Here is a 21,524-nt window from a genome sequence, read left to right as displayed (position 1 = left end):
AGGTAACAAGAGAAATTAAAAAAAAAACAACCAAAGGTCTGGAGGAAAAAGGCAAAAACGCTGTAATTGACAAAATAATATAATATGAATTCAACGAAAGAAAAAAATAAACAGAACTAGACTTGTTTAACTTAACTAAAGCTAAAAACATTAATATTATCTGTTAAATGAATCGATAACATTGTAAAATTCTTAAGATAAAAAATAAGTCAAATTTTTGTTAGCTGATCAAAATACATTCTTCCTTTTTCTGAACAAAATTTTTTTTAAACTTGGAGATCTTTGTATTTTGCCATTGGAATGGGCAGTGACTCAGTATAGGATCGAGAAGGAAAAACGAATTCTTTTCCAGTATACGGTGGTTCCCTACCAGTCACTTTTTTGTTAATGACAGCCGAAACCATTGTTCCATTGTAGGTGTCTCTGAAATAAATTAGTCTGGGATGTTGCTTTGAAATGCTTAATTCTCTTATTGGTCTAGTTTTAAAAGGTGCTTTTGTAACATACATAGGTGCAAGAAAAGTGTCCCAGCTACGCACCAAGTAGTTATCAACCACTTCTACTTTATAAGGCACAGGTTTTTGACGAGCCAATCGTAACACTGCTTCCCAATCTTCTGGGGTTTCTGCTGCACTTTTTTGATTAACGATACCAAAATCTTTATCCGTCTCCATGTAAGAGTGACCTCTTATAGGAAAGGTCACTGAAATAGAGTCAAATCTGTTTATTTTATGGACTAAATAATGTAGAAACCGGAATACCGTCCAATTTTTATTTTGGCCTCCACACGAATCACAGAAAATCACTAAGTTACGAACTTCAGGAGGAAGCTGGATTGTCACATAGTCATACAGAAATGAGCAAACTTCATTGGCACCCTTTCGAGCTACTGTCTCAGGGTACGAGTACATAACAACATCATTATCACTAAGTCGATGGATATTAAAGGAGTAGAAAGACAACTGCCTTTTATAATACACGTCGTTACTCGTAATATTAGGCATTGGAAGGTTTTTATTATAGTCCATTGCTATGACTTCATATTCTCTTGAGGTCCTTGCTCGTAGTTTAGCTTTTGTTTTTCGTTTGTAAAATGTCTGTGCTTTCAGCAAGTGAAGTTTCTGCCCTGTTTTAAGTTTATTAATTAATTTTTCATCTTTACATTCCCTTATTTTTATTTTGGAAGCATCACAAATGCTGCAAGTGTCGGTTCTGGGATACCCAAAGGCGATATTAAAGCGTGTGTTGAATGTTTTTCTATATACTTCATAGCACACTGCTCTATTGGGATGTTTCTCCAGGAACATTTTGTACATCTTTTTAATGTTAAGTTCCTCTGGAAGGTACTTCCTGCTAGATTTTTTTAGGCTGTAGTGACTCATGCGTCCTTTGAATGATTTTATGTGATTTAAAATTAACTGCATAGTTTCTTCAGACAATTTATTGGGTCTTGAGCCATGTTTACCTCTATTGTCCTTGGCGGTTGCACCATGTTTTAGGGCTTTTTGTACAGTTTGTAATCTTCTCGTGGATATGCCATGAAGAGCAACAAAAGCTTTTTGACAAACCTGAACGTCTTTTGCAGGTGATGTATGCCCCTCATCATTAGTTACCGCAAGGCGAATTCTGTAATAAAAAGAGCCATCTCTTACGTTGCAATTCTCTTCATCTTTTCTTGGCCTTCTTTGAGTTACAGGAAGTATGGATATTAGACCACCCAAATACATACTTTGCTCGTCCCAATTCAGCATAGAATTAAAATTACGAATAATTGTATTTCTTTGTTCAACCGTTATATTTTCAAAACACTGGTAACGTTTACAACGGCAGTCCTCGCCTGTTTCGTGAGTTTGCACTTTTAGCGCTTTAGCTACATCACGTATTCGCCCAAAACTTTTTCGTTTTCTTGTAGTTTTTGACTGTAAAGCCTCTTCAATTTCGCTGTCCTCACTTTCCATATTAATAAACAATAGTTCAAACTTACCAAACGTTAAAAAACAAACTGTGATTATGATAATATTGATACTTAAATAAACAACTTGTATGAATGCTGAACACTGACTGTGATTTTCCGTTGTAAATTGTCCCTACGGACAGGCGCATTGAGCACTTAAATCTGACTTATAGCATTGTTGCCTAGTTTAACCTTGACTTGCAGCGCTCTTCCATTGTACAGCATTATTTTATTCGTTTGTAACGTTTGACTTATTGCACTTTTATTTTGTTTGATATTTGTGGATTGTACTACGTGTATCCAAGTATCGAAAAATGTATTCCTCAAGAAATCGATAAAAATTGACTTACAGCGTTTTTCCCCTGTAGTCTTCAATTATATTTAAGCAGTATACAGTGCGAATAGTGTGAATTAGTAACTTTTTTTGATGCTTGCTTTAGTTATAGCATATTGTTAAATATTTGGTACCATTTGTTAGGTTACCTCCGAGTTTGGTTATTTTATTACAAAAAGGTAAGTGTAATATTTCCTAAAATTAGTTATGTTTAAAAGAAAACGATTTGTTTCTAAGCGTCATTAACAGAGGATGGTTATAAAAAACGTATCTAGAGAATATTGTTGGAAATATTAATAACCCCCGTAATTCCATCTTCTTCAAACCTTTCTTCGGAATTCCTAACTGATCATTTTGATGAGAGTTTCAGTACAAATAGTTCAGGTTACAATACTTCCAATTTTAACTTTTTATTAACATCATGATAAGTACCTAAAATAATCCAAATGAATCACATGGACGACTATTCTGGTGATACTTTACAAAGCTCTTCTTTCAATGAAACTGAAGAAGGGTCTAAACATGGTTATAACGAGAACCTTATCCAGATGTTTTTAATTTTTCTAATAAGTTATGCAACTAGACTTTGTCCTTTAATACTATTTCTGATAATCTTTCTCATTTGCCTTCAGATGCTAGAACCCTTCTTGCTTCACCCAGAGAACAAATACTCAGATCCTCATTTTGATACCGCAAAGAAACAATGGTATAAACATTTGTGTAAATTTTGATGGAATCCCACTACAAAAGAGTTTTAGTAGTCAGTTTTATCCTAGTTTGTGTAATTTGTTTACATATCCAAAAATTGTAGATTTAATAGGCATTTACCATGGTTATGAGAAACCAAAATTTGCAAATGAACGTTTAATTGATTTTGTAACAGAGGCTGATTTTTTATTAGATAGTTTAAGCTAAAATGATTAAGTATGGATGATCAAGTTTGTGGGGTAGTTATATTACTGTTACATGTTGATTTATATTTTAGGATAATGAGTTTTCCAAAATTGGCGAGGAGACCATAAACGAATTTGTTAGGAGAAGCCTTAAGAAGCCGATCCGACAAAGATCCGATAAAGAAAGTTTATCATGCTTACTTCAGTGTAAAACTTGGTGATTAGGATAAACCTTGGACTCCACACAAAAAGTGCTTTCAGTGTGTCGAACTACTGAGAAAATGGACAAAAGATACGTGTCACTCTTTACCCTTCGGCATTCCTACGGTATTGAGGAAACCAAGAAACCATGGAGACGACTGCTACTTTTGCTCCTGCGATATCAACAGTTTCAATTCAAAAAATAAACACAAAATTCAATATCCTGATTTACCTTCTGCTAAACGACCTGGTTCTTATGGACCAGGAATCCCTAATCCTCTACCTTTTCTTTAGACCATTCAACAGATGCAAGTTCAGACGAAAAAACCGATGAAATTAAATCCTGAGATAGTCCAACCTCAAAAGTTTATCCAAGCTGAACTTATGATTAGTGAGAGACTTGGGCCTATCGCTATTGGCTCCTGGTACCACATTTTCGTGGTATAGGTATCGTAAAAAAGAGTTCGCGAAATATTTTTCTCAAGAGGGCTCACTGGTGTATTTTCATAATATTCCTGAAGTAGTCATGAAACTGGGAGCTGACGATAATTACGATTTCACATCATGGCGGTTATTTATTGATTCTTCTAAGAGAAGTCTGAAAGGTGTCCTGTTGCACAATGGTGATGCTTATGCCTCAGTGCCTGTTGCTCACTCCGTGCAACTTAAAGAAACATATGAAAATCTTGAGCTGTTGCTAAATAAAATTAAGTATAGCGAATATTGTTGGCAACTCTGTGGATATCTCAAAATAATATCCATGCTTTTGGGTCAGCAGTCTGGATTCACAAAGTATCCATGTTTTTTGTGCGAGTGGGACAGTCAGGCACAACATTTACATTACGTTAAGAAAGAGTGGCCACTCAGAGAAAGACTTGTACCGGGCCAAAAAAATGTGCAACGTGATACAGTAGTTGACCCAAAATTAGTTCTTTTACCTCATGTTCACATAAAGTTAGCACTGATAAAGTAGTTTGACAAGGCTTTAGATAAACAAAGTGACTGCTTTAAATATTTGTGCGACAAATTTTCTGCACTTTTTGAAGCTAAACTTAAACAAGGAATTTTTGTATGCCCTCAAATTCGAACCTAAAAATCGGACAGATTGTTCCAGAATACAATGACTCAGGATGAATCTAAAACATGGAGTTCTTTCGTGAAAGTCATAGACGGTTTCCTTGAAAACAACAGGTCTCCAAAATATACAGAAATTGTAGCCAACATGGTCGAAAATTATACAAAACTGGGACGCAATATGAGTGTCAAACTTCATTTTCTGGATTCCCACCTTGACTATTTTCCCGAAACTCTTAGAGCTGTCAGCGAGGAGCATGAAGAGAGGTTCCATCAAGATATAAAGGAGATAAAAAGACGTTACCAAAAAAGATGGGATCTAAAACTGATGACTGATTACTGCTGAACATTACCTGAAGAGAGACTCGATCACAAAAATCCATAAAAAGAAGACCACAAAACGCAGTTTTCATGTAAAAAGAAAACGGTATAAAAAAACAAGTATTGTCTAACGTAGGTTATACTGAATTCTTTTTTTTTTAAGAAAAACTCAATTTTGCAGTGTAATTTTGCATTAAATTAAGTTTCAATAAATATATTCTCAGTATTTTTGGCAGTTTCTATGAAAAATTTTAAACACACTTTTCTTGAAAACCTGAAGTGCTGGAAAAAAACAGTACAGATTCGTGATCAGCACATCCCATTTACTATAGGACACCTATTAAACTTAAAACACTTTTTCATGCAAAAAAAAACAAAATGTAGGCCTGTGTTATTTACGCCTTTGATGACATATCATGCAGAACAAGAATACAAAATACGTAAATCCCCTAAAAAATTAACAAAACAAATTAATAAATATTATTATTATTAAATTGTTATTAATTATTATAATTATCAAGATTTAGCCATACGGCTCACACTCCCTCTAAGGGGAAAATTCGCTCATCGCAGATACCTACGGTATCAAAAGGATTGAGCTCTGGTGGAGCTCTTTCCGTGTTATCCAGCCCTAGGTGACTTGGTATGCTGGAGTATCTTCCAAAAATTTCGTACACATCTGATCGTCGAGAGTAGTACAGCTTTCTGCATGGCCTTATACAGATGTCCATTCAGACCCTGCTTTTTTATGTTTTCTAGAAACGACTCCAGTAGTAGAAAGAATTACAGGTATCGTCTAGGTACTTTTCATTCTCCATTGTCTCCTTATTTGTATTTCTAGATCTCTGTACTTGGTTATATTTAACATGCAGATTATTGTTGTTAGGTATCGCCACGTTGATTCGTATTGTTTGCCTCTTAGCTTATTAACTAGTACGAGATCTGGTCCATTGTGTGCTATTGTTTGGTCTGTGAGCACAGTGCGGTCCCAATATAGCTTAAAGTTGTAATTTTCAAGCATAATCTCTGGGACGTATTGATAATATGAGAGATGGTTTGCTTGAAGAAGACCCAGTTTGATATATAGAATAGAATAGAAATATGCTTTATTGTCACTGAAAATTGTACAATTTTATGGACAAAGCTTACAAAAAGTAAAAAAAAATAACATTTAAAATTTACTAAAAATACAAAAATCGTCAACACCGCAAAATAAAACATAAAAAAATATACAATAAAATATACAATGGGGATTCGGCTCTGACCTTGGTTTAACAAACCACATTTAGGTTAGCTCCGATAATATCGTTTAAATCTAATAGATTAAAGTGAACAAAAATAGTTAAAAGTGTTTACTAGAAAATCTACAGTGCTTTTCATCGATTGCCCTGAAATTGCAGTGGGTACAATTAATATTTTCAATAATACAAAATAAAACATATTCTGAAAGTCAACAAAATTATTACAAAGGCCGCTCCGACCGGTTCCCAGAGCGACTTTTATTTAAAAGTCTGCTGATAATTAATACAGAGCCGGATTGGCACGGGTAAAAAATTGACTATGATAAATAAATTTAAAGACAAAAATTATTAACTACAAATGAATCCAAAGGAAAATAATCCTTCACAAAACACCACACCGTCTACGTACTCAAACATACTAACTAAATTCAAATGGCAAAAGACCAAGCTATTGTACTATCTGCCATAGAAGGAATTAAAATTCATGATTATATAGTTGCCATTGGATCACTTGTCCTTCCAAAGAACATAGTTTTTCCCTCGAAAATTGCAAACAACCGCATTTGCATTTATTTTTCTTCTAAAAGAATAGTAGACCAACTCATTGATTCACATAAACACGTTAAAATTAGCAACGTGCAAGTAGAAGTCCGCAGATTAATAGCTCCAGCATTAAGATTAGTCATGTCGAATGTTTGTCCAACCATTCCAAACGAAGTTATACAAGACAAACTCAAGAAAACGGGAATTATAGCCATATCAAAAATGACATTTCTTCGAGTGGGTATGTCTGAGACAAAATATGTTCTGAGTTTTTGGCAGAAAATCTACATCAATCCATTAGAAAACTTATCCATAATAGACTCTTTCAACATTTCTTTTGATTCCACAACATATCGAATATACCTTTCTGTAGATCAATTTAATTGTTCTAAATGTCGAACAACAGAATACCGAGAAGTTGATTGCATTCATAAAACTGATTCGCCCAGTGAACAAATGGGAACAGAAGTACCTGAAAATCCTAATTCAAATAACCAAACCAATATACAGCTAACTGAAACCACCAATAAAACTCTTTCTGAAGTAAACATTCCCTATAACTCTCCAGCTTCTACCCTATCTATAACTAGCAACGATAACCCACCTTTAAATAAAGATAAGGCCAAAAGACAATTGTCAAATTCTCCAAATGTTTCTGATATTCCCACATCACAAGACGTCTTCTCTATTCCCAAAACATCTAAACCAAAAAAAAGAGCCAAGTCGACTGGCTCTTTTTTATGGTTTAACCAAAGAAGAGGACAGAAAACACATTTGCTGTCCTCGACTCTATTAAAAACTTAATAGAACAAAAAAATCCGCCCTTTCCTATAGGTTATTCAGAAATATGCCTATTTTTAGAAAATGCCACTAACTCTAAAAACCCTGAACTTATAGCAAAAGAATACACCTTTTTAGATTACAAGTGTAAACCAATGAAATATCCGAAATTATTGACATCCTTACTTTTATTTACTCAAGTATTCAAAATCCCTCTTTAAAAAGAACAATTACAACTATTAAGAAAAAATTATCCACAAATTATTATTCATCTACAGAAGAATTTGACAACGACATAATTAGTCAGGATAAATAATATCTGATACATTTTTAATTCAATGGAACCTAAACGGATTCTACACCCACCTTGAGCAATTAAGACTTCTTATAAACAATTTCTCCCCCATTGTAATTTGTCTGGAAGAATCTCACTTTAAAAACAATCCTGTAACACTTAGAAATTATGTGTCATTTCTTACAAGCACAAATGGAATGCATGTTAGTGGTGGAGTAGCTACTTTCATTCGAAATGACACTGAAGCAAAAATTATTCCACTTACTACAAACCTGGAAGCTGTGGTTGTTTCAATTACCTACAGTAAAAACATCAATGTTTGCAATATATTGTTGTGAAATTTATTTATGTCTTTATTAAAAGGTTCTTATTTTAATTTATTAAAAGAGCACAATAACTTATATTAATTTATTTATCACTAAAAATACATAATTTATTTAAAAGCGAGCGTAACAATTAAAATCGCGGCCGCGGCTCTTCAGAATTAACTGTCCCTTCCAAATAAAATGTCCTCTTAATATATGCCATTGCCTTCACGCTAGAACCATCGACAGCCTTCTCGATTAGCGGCGAAATTATAACGGTAAGGCAAACGGGTATTTTTTTACATCGGCTCGACCGTTTCTGGAAGGTCCCTTCAGGTAAATAGAAGCCTCTCGTAAAATCTAAAACATAAACATGTGAATAAAAACATGTTTACAGGTTAAAACTATGACTCATATTTTTACGTAACATTGCCCCCCTCTCAAAAGATGGTTCCTCCTGGAACCTTGTCGGGACTAGAACTGGAACGGTATGCTGGTATCGGCAACTGGACCCTCTTTTACAACTTCCAGTTGTATAAAAATGACAAGGGACGGTTTTCTCTCCGCACCAGTAACTGTGCGGATTGCAACAGACTAACACCTGGACTTCGGTGTCTTTAAAGATCTCCTCCACCATATTTCGGATAACCCTCCAATCTAATTGGCGGCACTCCAACTTTGGCATGGCTAACTTTTACACGTCGGACTCTAGTACGTGCTCTCTCAGTTGAAGTAAGGCTTCCCATACATCTCGGTAGGTAAGTTGGTCACGGGCAGTGTCTTTTGTTACCAGGTAGAAAAGGTAACGTGATGCATCTTGGAGTTTCAAGGTTTTACCGGGAGCTGGCACCTGGCATTGAAGTTCTGCAACTCGACCAAACTTCCTTCGAAAGACGGATGCCAACCCTGGTGCGTCTTTAATACTGGCCGGGATGGTAAGGGCCAGCGAGTAGTCATCGGGGAGCGCGAGTAGATCTTGCTTTTCTTCAGTGGTAACACCATGTCTCGCTTTACCGGTACCTCCATAGGCACCCATGAATTCCTCAAACGTGAGGTCAGACACATCTTGGACTTGGTTTACTTCCACTTCTTCATCTACGTCGTGGTCACCTTCGAAAGACGCCAGCCGGTTATGGTGTACTATCATCGGCTTTCCCCTCGGAATCTTGCTTATTCGGTAGATGACATCGTTGATCTTCTCCATGATGAGGTATGGACCTTCCCAAAACTGCTGTAATTTGGGAGAACAACCTTTTCGCTTCTTGGGATTATACAGCCAGATTTTGTCGTTCTTCTTAAAGCAACCCTTTTCGGCTTGTGTATCGTACCGTTTCTTCATTCGGTCGCTAGCGATCTGAAGGTGGGAACGGACCAACTCATGTACATCGTCCATTCTTCTTCGTAATTCGATCACATAATCTTCACCTGCTACATCTTCTCCAGGTCGACACCCAAACTCTAGATCACAAGGTAGTCGCATTTCGCGTCCGAATAGGACTTTGGCTGGTGTCTGGCCTGTTGATTCGTTAACAGCAGATCTGTAGACCATTGTGAAGAACGGAAGGTATTGGTCCCAGTCTCGCTGATGATCGGACACCATCTTTGTCAAATACTTGCCAACTGTCCTATTCATTCGTTCTACCATACCATCCGATTGCGGATGATACGCCGTAGTTCTTGTTTTCTTCATGCCTAGTCTATCACATATTCCTTGGAATAGATCGCTTTCGAAGTTCCTGCCTTGGTCACTATGGATCTCCAAAGGCACTCCAAATCGGCTGATATATTCTTGGATCAACTTATCTGCAACGGTGGCGGCCTTCTGGTCTGGAAGTGCGTAAATCTCGACCCACTTAGTGAAGTAATCCATTACTACCAGCATGTACTTGCCTCCATTTTCACTTTCTGGAAATGGCCCAGCGATATCCAAAGCTATTCTTTCAAACGGGCTTCCAACATTATATTGTCTCATAGGAGCTCTCCTTTTTCGGTAAGGCCCGTTACTCGTGGCACAAATAGTACATTTCTTACACCAGTCTTTTACATCGTCGGAACTGTTCATCCAATAAAACCGTTCCCGAATTCGCTGAAGGGTTTTCCTTACACCAAAATGCCCTCCCGATGGACTGTCGTGTAACTGACGAAGTACTTCGGCTATTCTGCTCTTTGGGATCACCAACTGTCTTCTCTTCTCTGAACCGTCATCATTTTCCAGGACTCGTTTGAGCAAGCCATCTTCGATGATAAATGAGTCCCACTGGGCCCAATACGTCTTAACTACTGAGCATAGGTTTGATATTTCGTGCCAAGGTGGTCGACGGCTTTCCTCTTTCCATTTTCGGATTTTCTGTATAACTGGATCTCTCTCTTGTTCTTCCCTTATCTTAGTAGGCGTCCAGTCGTCGTTGACAATCGTCGTTCTTAGCACTGCTGCTTCCTTGGATTCCGTTTTGTTGCAGTGGGAACACTCTGCTGGGCATGGCCTTCTGGAAAGAGAATCAGCGTTTCTGTGGCTAACTCCGGCCCAGTGCTCAATCTTAAAATCGTATTCTTGGAGTCGTTCGATCCACCTGGCTATCTGACCCTCTGGATTCTTAAACTGCATCAACCACTTAAGGGCGGCATGGTCGGTTCGGATTAGAAACTTTCTGCCATAGAGGTATTGATAGAAGTGCTCTACTGATTTAACTACTGCTAGAAGTTCTCTTCTCGTGACACAATAATTCCGCTCAGGTTTTGAAAGATAAATGCTGGACGCTGGATAAACAAAATCACAGAATGGAGCCCGATTGGAAGAAGAAAGAGAGGAAGACCCCGAAGGTCATTCAGAGATGAAATCGACGAGGCTATGGAGAAAAGAACCCTGCGAGATGGAGACTGGAATGACAGGGAAAATTGGAGAAAACGGTTGAGTGAAGGAAGACAGTGAAAACTGTGGAAATCCTTAGTAGTAGTAGTAGTTTTGAAAGAACTTTACTAAAATATCCGAGGACTCGTTCCTGTCCTCCTTGAATCTGAGACAGCACTCCTCCAATTCCCACATTACTTGCATCTGTATCTAAGATGAACTCTCCTTCTGGCAGTGGATAGCCTAAAATTGGTGCTGTTACTAAATGCTTTTTCAAGGTCTCAAAGGCATTTTGGCAGTCTGTATCCCAGCGGTAATCTCTTGCTTCCTCCGTAAGTCGCGTTAATGGCTTAGCGATATCTGCAAACTTCTTAATAAACCTCCGGTAGTAAGTACATAGTCCAAGAAAACTTCTCACTTGATGTTTGTCAGTTGGTTTTGGCCATTCCTTAATGGAATCTATTTTTCCCTTATCCACGGCCACTCCTTCTTTACTGACTATATGACCCAGATAATTGACTCTACCTTGAAATAGCTGGCACTTCTTGGGGTTTAGCATCAATTGGGCAGCTTTAAGTCGATTAAAAACGTTTTCTAAATTCCTCAAATGATCTTCGAATGTCTCCCCCAAGACGATTATGTCATCTAAATAAACCAGGCATGTTTTCCAAGATAACCCTCTCAACACATTTTCCATAAGCCTCTCAAATGTCGCAGGAGCATTACAGAGTCCAAATGACATAACGTTGAATTGCCACAATCCAGATCCTGTGGTGAAGGCTGTCTTTTCTTTATCTACTGGGTCCATTTCTACCTGCCAGTATCCAGACTTCAAATCCAAAGTAGAAAACAATTTACTTCCAGCCAATGTGTCCAATGTGTCATCGATCCGAGGCAGAGGAAAACTATCTTTCTTGGTAACGTTGTTCAGCAAACGGTAATCCACACAGAACCTCGTCGTTCCGTCTTTCTTCTTAACCAGGACCACCGGAGAGACCCATGGGCTCGTAGAAGGTTCTATCACCCCGTCTTTCTTCATTTCCTGAACAATCGTTTCAGCTTCCTCTCTTCTCGCCTGTGGTAATCGTCGAGCTGTTTGACGAATTGGCTTAGCATTACCAGTATCAATTTTATGCTTAACAACGGTAGTTCTTCCCGTCTTTCCTCCTTTCGGTACGAAAATATCACGATACTGCCGAAGAAATTCCCTTAATTTCCTTTTCTCCATCTGATTTAGAGACTGTCCTGCAACTGCAACCATTTGGTCGAATTTGTCGTTGGCATTATCAGATGTTGTCGCCTGACGGATTATGGATGTCACAGGTACACAAGTTCCTACCTTTGTCTCTTTCTTGATGGTCACTGGGTAGTCATTGACATTGATAAGCCTCACAGGAATTTCCTTAGCCAAAGTCACCAATTCCTTTCCAATTATGATTCCACGGCCAACCTCATCGTCGTGGTTCCAAGGCTCCATCATAACAGGTCTCCCTTCGTCCACAATTCCCTGTAGCCGCGCTACTATGATCGTTTCGCTTCTCGCAGGCACGACTGTATCTTCTTTAATGGCTGCTTGCACAGTGTTGTCATTATGTGGATGGAGAAATACTTCCTCGTTGCCAACTTTGATTACCTTATTCTTAAAATCCAATTGGAATCCATGCATATTCATTACGTCCATTCCTAATATAACATCCTCTTCGATGTCAGCAACTATAACAGTATGGACAAACTTTTCTGCTCCAATTCCCAATTGTACCTGGATTTCTCCATGAATGTTGGCATTTTCACCTGTAGCGGTCCGAAGTCGCAACCTCGTTGGTAACAGTTTCTTTCGGCTGTTTATAACTGTCGGGCGTATAATGGTTCTGGTCGCTCCGGTATCCACCAACAACGTATGCTTTTTACCATTTATGTCTCCATCTACATATACACTATCTTCACGACATTTCAAAGAAGCTATTAGTATGAGAGTTTGGAAAAGTTCTGGGTCGAAGCTGCCCCCCTAAGGCTGACCCGTTCTAGTTTTCCTGATGGTGAGTTTCTTGATTTGCGTCGTACCTAGGGTGCTTACAGGAGCTTTGCACGTGTCCTATTTCGCCACAATTCCAGCATCTGATGGTCTTCGTTTTCTTGTATGCCATGCTTTTCATCATATTAACAAGCTGGTCAAGTTTATCTTCATCTTCTTCCTCTTTTACAGTTCTAACTTTACTGTACCCGCCAGAGGCCTGCGTAGCTGACTTGTAGTCGAGGGCGGCGGATAAGACATCAACCAGCGTCTTGTGACGAGCTAATCGTAGTGTTCTCTGCATTTCATGATCACGAAGACCATCAATAAACGTTTGAACGGCCAATTTTTCCATCATGTCTTCGGGAGCTGTTGGATAAGCATATCGTACTAATCTGGCAATATCTACCTCATATTCTTGAAGAGCCTCATCTTTCTTCTGTCTACGATTTTTAAGCTGCGACTGATATACATGCTCCAAATGTTCGTGGCCATATCGCATATTTAACCTCTTCTTCAGTTGTTCGAAATCATCGGTCTCCTCTACGGCTATGGTCTGAAGCACATCTAAGGCATCTCCTCGAAGAGCGATAGTCAGGTTTACCGCCTTTTCTTTTTCAGACCATCCAGTCGCTCTTGCGGCTGATTCGAACTGTTTCATGTAGTTGTTCCATGATGATTTTCCGTCGAAAGTTGGGACTTTAACATGAATAGAACCTCCACTTCCTTCAAATTTCGGCCGTGTCTCCAACTTACATTTCGTCTCGTCTTCTTTTATCTCCACTGTAATCGGATTGTTTCTTCTCTCTGCTGTCCCTGTTTCCTCCAGCTTCTTTTCCATCTCCTTCCATATCTTTTCTTCGAAGGCCAACATATCGGCAGCAACTTGGTTTTTTAACGAAGTCACTCTATCGTCAAGAGCAGTCATCTCAGAAGTGACTTTAGAGATGTTAGCAGAAACTTTGCTTTCCAGAGAAGAAATCTGGTTAGAAACTTTGCTTTCTAAAGAAGCGATGTCGCCGGAAACTTTCGAAATATCGCCAGAAACTTTGTTCTCTAATGATGCGATATCACCGGAAACTTTGTTCTCTAATGATGCGATGTCACCAGAAACTTTGGCTACATCACCAGAAACTTTCGAAATCGACGAGAGGACAGCATCTTCAAATATATAAGTCTCTGGATCTAGTCCTTCTTCTAGCAAAGCGTTCTTTAGTCGTTGGACTAACTTAGCCTTTTTTCCGGTAGACGCTAATTCTCTGTCTTCAAGATGTCTTCTTAAATTAGTCACTGTCAGCTCATAAATCGTAGCCATTTTCACAAATTATTTTATATTCACTTGTAATTTTTTTTCGCAATTTATCTTAAGTATTCCACTGTTCTGACACCATTTGTTGTGAAATTTATTTATGTCTTTATTAAAAGGTTCTTATTTTAATTTATTAAAAAAGCACGATAACTTATATTAATTTATTTATCACTAAAAATACATAATTTATTTAAAGGCGAGCGTAACAATTAAAATCGCGGCCGCGGCTCTTCAGAATTAACTGTCCCTTCCAAATAAAATGTCCTGTTAATATATGCCATTGCCTTCACGCTAGAACCATCGACAGCCTTCTTGATTAGCGGCGAAATTATAACGGTAAGGCAAACGGGTATTTTTTTACATCGGCTCGACCGTTTCTGGAAGGTCCCTTCAGGTAAATAGAAGCCTCTCGTAAAATCTAAAACATAAACATGTAAATAAAAACATGTTTACAGGTTAAAACTATGACTCATATTTTTACGTAACAATATACTTACCGCATCCTAACCAAGACGACATAAATGAACTAACAGTACTCATAGAAAAATTACCCCCTCCCAAAGTAATTCTAGGCGATTTTAACTGCCATCACCCAGGATTGGGTAGCCAAAAAATCGATAAATGTGGCAACCTTCTATACAGTCTCACAAATAAATCAAATTTAATCTTATTAAATACTGGAAAGCCAACAAGACTCAATTCATATAACGGGTCGTTCTCTGCAATTGACCTGACCCTGTGTAGCCCATCACTAGCACACATGTTTCAATGGAACACAGCAAAAACTCTGCACGACAGTGACCACTTCCCCTTACTTATCTCAATTGAGACAAACCAACCTCTTAATCCGAATGCATATCAAAGATGGAAAATAAAATCAGCAAACTAGGACCTTTTTCAAAAATACTTGGAAGACGAGATGGAAAATTATGAGATAACAAATGACATTCACAAAACCGTCACGGACTTTAACAACATTATCTTAAATTGTGCATCTACATTTGTAGGAAAAACTAAACCGTGTAAAAGGCAACCGGTACCTTAGTGGAATCAAGAAAGCTCTCGGGCCTTGGCTGCTAGCAAGCACGCCTAAACAGAGGAAAACCTAATAACATTTAGGAGATTGAGAGCTAGTACACGATTTTTAATAAAAAAGAGTAAGAAGGAGATCTGGATTAAATATGTTAGTAACATTAAAACATCTACCCCAGCAAATATAATTTGAAACAAAATAAAGAAAATAAAAGGATCAAGTTTACCTTACTCAATAAATGCACTTTCATATAATAACCAAATTATCTCCTGAAATTCCTGAAATTCTAGTAGACGTATTTCAAAAAAACTCTAGCGATTCTGTACTAGATCCGATCTTTTCTACACACAAGATTACCACAGAATCTATAGACATCAAAATTCGCAACCAGATCCCTCTCATAAATAAACCCAAGAATTAGATTTTTCTCTTTTAAACTTAAAAACCATATCCCCAGGTCCTGATGATATTCCATCAATATTTTTAAAAAATCTTCCCCGAAAAGGCAAAAAGATGCTTTTAGACATCTTTAATCACATCTTTTTAAATCATTACTTTCCTGATAATTGGACCAAAGCTATTATAATCCCAATTTATAAACAATACAATCCAAAAGATTGTCCCACATCTAACCGTCCTATTTCCCTCACCTGAACATGTGTAAACTTCTCGAGAAGATTTTAAATTACAGGCTTACATGGTATCTAGGAAATAAAAATCTCCTGACCACAGTCCAAAGTGGTTTTTAACAAGGAAGATCTGCTAACGACAACTTAGTGGCACTTGAATCAACTATTTATGATGCATTCTTACTAGATCAGAAAATTATACTAGTCTTTTTTGATGTGAATAAAGCTTTCGACACAACATGGAGATACCTCATATTAAATAAACTTGATAAATGGGGAGTTCAAGGACATATGCTTGCGTTTATAAAAACCTTTCTGAATAAAAGGGAAATACAAGTAAGAGTAAATGGATACACCTCTACCACTAGAATACTCGACAACGGTGTTCCACAAGGTTCTATTTTAAGCAAAACTTTATTTTTAATTGCATTTAACGACGTAATAAATACAATGACGCCTCCTATAAAAGCAAACTTGTACTCTGATGATTTAGTTGTCTATATTAAATGCAAAAATATTACATCTGGGGCTAAAATACTACAGAAACTTCTATACAAAATCGAAGAATTGTCTTCCAAAACAGGCTTCCTCTTTTCAACTAATAAGACACATTACACAGTATTCAGCAAACGTAAGAATACCATTCCTGTTTCGGTAATATTTAACGGTCAAAATATTGGGCCTAACGTTTGATTACAAATTAAACTGGAAAACCCACATTACGAATTTACAACTAACTTGTCAAAATAGAGTAAACTTGCTGAAAATTCTATCCAGTAATATATGGGGAGCTGATTCTAGTATTCTGATTAGCCTCTACAAATCAATTATTCGCAGTAAACTGGACTACGTTGCAATATGCTACGATACAGCAATTAAAACATTCCTAAAAAACCTTAACACAATTAAAAAAAACAGCTCTAAGATTAGCAGTCGGTGCTTTCAGAACCACTCCTGTAAGCAGCTTACAAGTAATATCAAGAGAACCCCCTCTACATCTAAGACGACATCTACTTAGTTTAAATTATACAGCAAGAATATCTTATAACAAAAAGCACTCATTATATTCTGAGCAATGAATTCAATTCATTCATGAAGGATTCAATTGCAATGAATTCAAATTATCCATAACCACAAAATTAGACTTTCCTCCATGGCTTACCCCCTTACCTATTACCGATTTAACTTTAACGCAGTACCCAAAAAATACCACAAATCCTAACCTTATCATTAATGCATTCAAAGAAATTATGGAGAAGTATCCAAATCACCACATAATATACACAGATACATCAAAAACTGAGAATAGCCTTCACAAATAAAAATTACAAATATGCCATTAGAATTCCACAGCACTGCAGTATTTACACCGGGGAAACCACAGCGATATGAGAAGCTATCAAAAACTCCTCTTTAACGACTGAAAATAATATTTTAATCATCACAAATTCACTCAGCGCAATTCATGGAATTCAACTTTTCCCTAGCCATCCTATTGCACAAAACATAAGAAATAAACTTAATGCACTACACCATATAAATAAAAAGGTTACATTTATCTGGATACCTTCACACATTGGCATTAAAGGCAACGAGGAAGTTGATCAATTGGCGTTATAATCCATCAGAAATGAAACTGTTCCAGAAATTACTAAATATCCCCAACCCGACCATAAACGACAGTCCATAAATCATATAATAAATTTATGGCAAGCAACCTGGGACGCAACAGACTCTAAATTGAAAACAATAAAGCCTCGAATAGACGCCAGCCTACCACAACAAGGAAAAAGAAGAGATCAAGTAATCGTAAATCGTCTTCGAATCGGCCACACAATACTTACATACCAACACCTTCTAAATAAAGAACCAGCTCCGATTATTTGTACCTACTGCTCTACTCAACTCACCGTGAAGCATCTGATAATCGACTGTCCGCAGTTCCAACCTCAGAGAACATGCCGAGGAATTAGTGGAAACCTGAGAAGTGCGCTGACGACAAATATCTCGGATTTATTGCAGTTTCTAAAAGACATAAACATTTATAATAAACTTTAATTTATCAAACTGTACTACTGTGTATGTCCCCCCACTAATAACCCTTGGTGGTTGATGTGGGTTCTCTATGTTTAAATAAAAAAAATATATATACAATCCATTATAAAATTCACTAAATTGCAAATTGCATAATAAAACCTTACCAACTAGTTTACGAATATGTTTAAGCTGCTGCATGTGTTACCCAAATATACAGATTGAACGAATTTAAAACGGAACATACAATTTAATATATGTCTGTTTGAACTGCATTTGAAATAGTGGACCAATATAAAACTTGGACAAAAATAAATCCATACCCGGTGATAGACATTGTATAAAATATCGTTCAACTATCTGTCTCCTTTAAAGGAAAGAGGAGCTTGCCTAATAGTCGGAGAGATAGAGCCGAAATTTTGAAGTTTGATGAAGTTGTAATTTTTTTCGGAAAAATTAACGATCGATAATATGGCTGAAAATTTGCCCAGAGTAAGATCTTGGTATAACTAGACGAAATCCCAAAGGGCGGATGCGAGAGTGGATACATAAGGGGTGGCGGACAGGGATGAAATTGCAATTTTTTGGGGAAAAATTAACGATAAGTAATATGTCCGCCATTTTCATGGCTCATTATTTAGCCCCTAAAAACTCCAAATCCAAAAGATAAAACGGGGTCAAATGTACCACTTGCCTGCGCATTTTAGGTCTCGGTAACAATTTTCAAACTGATTTTATTATGATATTTTTATACCGATTGATTTGAAAATTTGTATGCTCACTTCTGTTACTATTCTGAAAAGCGTCAAGTAGAGTTTTCCTCAAAATTTTCCAAACAAATTTCCGTTAATGAAAATTTTTGTAATTTTTTGAGGTAAAATCTAATTTGTAGAATCCTTTCGATTTTCTGTCAGTTATACCATGAATTTTTCCAAAAATTTTCAAACGATTTTTCCGATAAGAAAAAAAAATTTAGAAAAACTTAATAATAATATCACATTCATTATCTGCTTCATTTTCAATCACTACTTCTCGAATTGATTCTGGCATCTGAGGTCCACTAAACCATTTGAATTTATATGTTTCATCTTCAAACTCCCAACCATGTTCTTCAACAATCAATTCTGTTGGTACTTTTTTTATGAGCATTTGTCCAAATATTTGAAATATAATGGGCTCGCAGTAGATGTTGGTGTAATTCATCTTGACATGGTGGTAAGCTTGAAGCATCGAAATTTTTTAGTTTTTTTTTTAAAGGCTCGTTCATATCATGCAACTTATACTGCCGGTTAAATAGTGAAAATCTGACATCGTTTACTTTTCTTTTTGGAATTGTTCTCGTCAGTCCTGTTCCATATAAGTGACATATGAAAGTTTCTAAGGTTTCAAAAACTTCATTACAATCGAAGTCAGTTTCATCAAGTTGGATAAAAGCATCTTGATACTTATTACATTTAGCGCATGCGTCTAGAATTACTGATCTAAATGGAACGCGCATCATTATTATTTTAATATTTTAAAATAATAGTGATGCAAAATTAATGTCCAAACAGAATTTGTAAAATTATAATTAACTTATGAAAAAAAAATTCAATCAATTTGAAAGTTAAAAAAAATATTGAAAATATCTAAGTACAAAGTAAATTTCAAAACTTAAAAAATTGATAATTCCACTATTAAATTGATTTTTATTAATAATTATTTGTAAAATGTTAAAGGAATTCTACAAATTTAATTTTACCTATTGATAAATAGAAATAATATATTTTGCATTTGATTATTAATGTAATAATAAATCAAATTTTTCTTATATCTGAACAACCATTATTTATGCAATATAAATTTAAAAACCTTTTTATTGTAATAAAAAATAAGTAAAATTACTATTTGTTATACCAAAAATATTTAATAGTTAACATTATAAAATTACTTTAATTTAATAAAATATCAAATATCAAACATTTATTCAATTAAAAATTAATTCGTAAAATATTTATATTTAAGAAAAAAATGTGATTTGTAAAGTAAATATGACTTTAGTTTGAAAAAAAAACATTATCATAATATCATTTTAAAACTACAAAATATTCTATAAAAGATTCAGACGATGACGTAGAGTTTTATCAAATGTTTTAGAAAAGTTTTTCTAATTTTTTTTTCTTATCGTAAAAATCGTTTGAAAATTTTTGGAAAAAAATCATGGTATAACTTACAGAAAATCGAAAGGATTCTATAAATTAGATTTTACCTCAAAAAATTACGAAAATTTTCATTTACGGAAATTTTTTTGGAAACTTTTAAGGAAATCTCTACTTGACGCTTCTCAAAATAGTAACAGAAGTGAGCATACAAATTTTCAAAATATATATAAAAAAATATAATAATATAAAAATATAAATATAAAAAAATATAAAAAATATTATAATATAAAAGTATAAAAATATCATAATAAAATCAGTTTGAAAATTGTTACCGAGACCTAAAATGGGCAGGCAAGTGGTACATTTGACCCCGTTTTATGGCTCTCTGTACCAACCCAGCTGTCCGCCCTTTTGGATTTAGAGTTTTTAGGGGCTAAATAATGAGCCATGAAAATGGCGGACATATTACTTATCGTTAATTTTTCCCCAAAAAATTGCAATTTCACCCCTGTCCGCCACCCCTTATGTATCCACTCTCGCTTTCGCCCTTTGGGACTTCGTCTGGTTATACCAAGATCTTACTCTGGGCAAATTTTCAGCCATATTATCGATCGTTAATTTTTCTGAAAAAAATTACAACTTCATCCCTGTATAGCCACCCCCTGTACCACGAGGGGCGTCCGTCTGTAAGGCAAAGTCTTAACCCAGTTACAATGAATATATTCCAATAGAGAAATGTCATATTACTGATCAGTTCAAAATTTCGGCTCTATCTCTTGGACTATAAGGAAGCGATAAGTGGTTTGACAGCATAATAACTGCTTGTGTAGTCTAGTTTTCACAGTGATTCTAGGCAACCTATTTGGGTGGAGTTTTGACTTGTTCTTGAATGAATTCAGAATCCAGCAGCCCGCTGAAGTATTGGATTTTTATAATATAATTATTTGACAACCTTTTGTTGGCCTACCACCTAGAGCGGAGTTGAGCCGAAATACATTGATTTCGTATGTTCCGTTTTAAATTCGTTCAATCTGTATATAAAAATATTTTGTTGCTTGCACCTAAATGTGCTGTAATTTCTTAGTTATTCGTTCAGATACTCTTCCACTATATAATATGGTCTTTTAGATAGGTAGCCGTTTGTCAATTTACGAAACTTAAGGAAAGAAGTTGTAGATTTAAGTTGCAAAGAGAGATGGTTGTATAATTTTTATGCGGAATATAATATAGATTTCTTTATTAACTCGGTGGACGGGATCGGTAAATACACATCAAAGCTTGAATATCTGGCGGAGTAGGTTTTGCTGGGAAAACACGTAGGTGTTTATACGAATTAAGCAAACAGTTTCTAGAATATACTTATAGAGAGGAAGAGTTAAAATCCCGTGATTTTTGAAGCAGTTCCTGTAATGTGTTATTCTACTTCAGATTTCCTCGGTTGCTTCGATTTCCTTCGAAACAGATCTTATTGCATAGCAGGCTGAGGCTAGTTTCTTAGTTAACAAATCGATATAAAGGGACCATTTAAGGTTGCTGTCTATAAAAATACCAAGAAATTTTACAGAATCAACTGATCTG

Source organism: Diabrotica undecimpunctata, chromosome 1, assembly GCF_040954645.1.
Source record: "Diabrotica undecimpunctata isolate CICGRU chromosome 1, icDiaUnde3, whole genome shotgun sequence".
NCBI lineage: Eukaryota > Metazoa > Arthropoda > Insecta > Coleoptera > Chrysomelidae > Diabrotica > Diabrotica undecimpunctata.
The sequence above is the reverse complement of the archived record's forward strand: the minus strand, read 5'-3'. Positions refer to the sequence as shown.